The 1,366-nt window shown below is 37.8% G+C and overlaps 1 protein-coding gene across 2 annotated transcripts in view; it reads right to left on the bottom strand.

The window, feature by feature from the left end:
- The window catches only part of DOCK4 (dedicator of cytokinesis 4), a 483,151-nt gene that overhangs the window by 99,629 nt on the left and 382,156 nt on the right, over nucleotides 1-1,366 (bottom strand). The window lies entirely within an intron of this gene.

The raw sequence follows: 1,366 nt of genomic DNA, 5'->3' as shown, positions 1-1,366 counted from the left end.
TTTGCTAAGTGTGCACTCAATCCCATCATCCAAATCATTAATACAGATATTAATCAATCCCAGATCCAGGACAGACTCCTTGGAAGCACAACTAGACACCTCCTCCCAACTAGATATTGAGCCACTGAGGATGATTTGTTGAACACAATGCTTGTTATATATCCACTGTACAGTACTTTCATCTAGTCTGTATTTCCTTAGCTTATTATTGAGAATGTTATGGAAGATGCCAGCAAAAGTCTTGCTTAAGTCAAAGTATATCACATCCACTGCTCCTCCCTCCCCATCCATAGAGCTTGTCACGTTAGCAAACAATGAAATCAAATTAGTCAGGCATGACTTCCTCACAGTGAATCCATGCTGACTGTTCCTGATCACCTTACTCTTCTCCTGGTGCCTCACAATAGATTTCTTAAGGACCTACTCCATGATCCTTCCAGGGATCAAGGTTAGACTGTCTATTCTGTAATTCCCTGGAATCTTTTTCTCTTTTTTTAAATATAGGCACAATATTTACCCTTTCTAATCACCCAGGATCTTACCCAACCTTCATAGGCTATCAAAGATGATAGCCAATGGCTCTAAAATTGCTTCAGCCAATTCTTTCAATACTCCAGGGCAGTGAAAATAATTACAGTTTTATAAATTTTATCCAAGAACCACAAAACATTTTGCAAACAAATAATGTGGTTTCTTAATAATAATGCAGAAAATCATTATAATTGCATCACAAAAAGATAAAACAAGGAACAATGTTTTTCCAAGCTGAGCTAGAAGAACAACCAGTAAGGTAATATAAGTTTTGTTCACCTATTCACTGCTTTAATCATATGTTTGCTAAATCAGCCTAGCAAATGATAAAGGATGGGAAAACCTATCTTGGTCTCAACCACATGCTGTTGCTGGGATTGGAAGAGATAAGATGATCCAGCTCTGGTAGCCTGACAAAATAAGAATTATCCAGCACTTCGAAGTCCACCTACTGACTCAAACGACATGACCAATTTATACATGCATTGGAGTTTTGGGTGTTTATTAGCACAAAGTTCAAATTCAGGACATTTAGAAAATGGCTATGCAACTCCAGTGCCATTCTGGCTGCTTCCGCTCTGTGTTTCACCTCCTGAAACAGAAGTAACACAGCTGCCTTAGCATGTTGTTGGGCATGCACCATTAAACTCTCTCTCCAGAGAGCTTACTAGCATGCACCCAAAGCCACACTAATATGACAAAATACCTTGTTTTGTGACAACAGCACTTTTTTAGGACATAATGTTCCTCAATAAGACACTTCCATGTATGGAAAAGAGGATCTGTGGACGTACCCTTTGTCTTTTTTTTTTTTTTTTTTTTTTTTTTTTTTTTT

This window comes from Gavialis gangeticus, unplaced genomic scaffold (genome assembly GCF_001723915.1).
Source record: "Gavialis gangeticus isolate Ggan-Ray unplaced genomic scaffold, GavGan_comp1, whole genome shotgun sequence".
NCBI lineage: Eukaryota > Metazoa > Chordata > Crocodylia > Gavialidae > Gavialis > Gavialis gangeticus.
The sequence above is the reverse complement of the archived record's forward strand: the minus strand, read 5'-3'. Positions and strand labels throughout refer to the sequence as shown.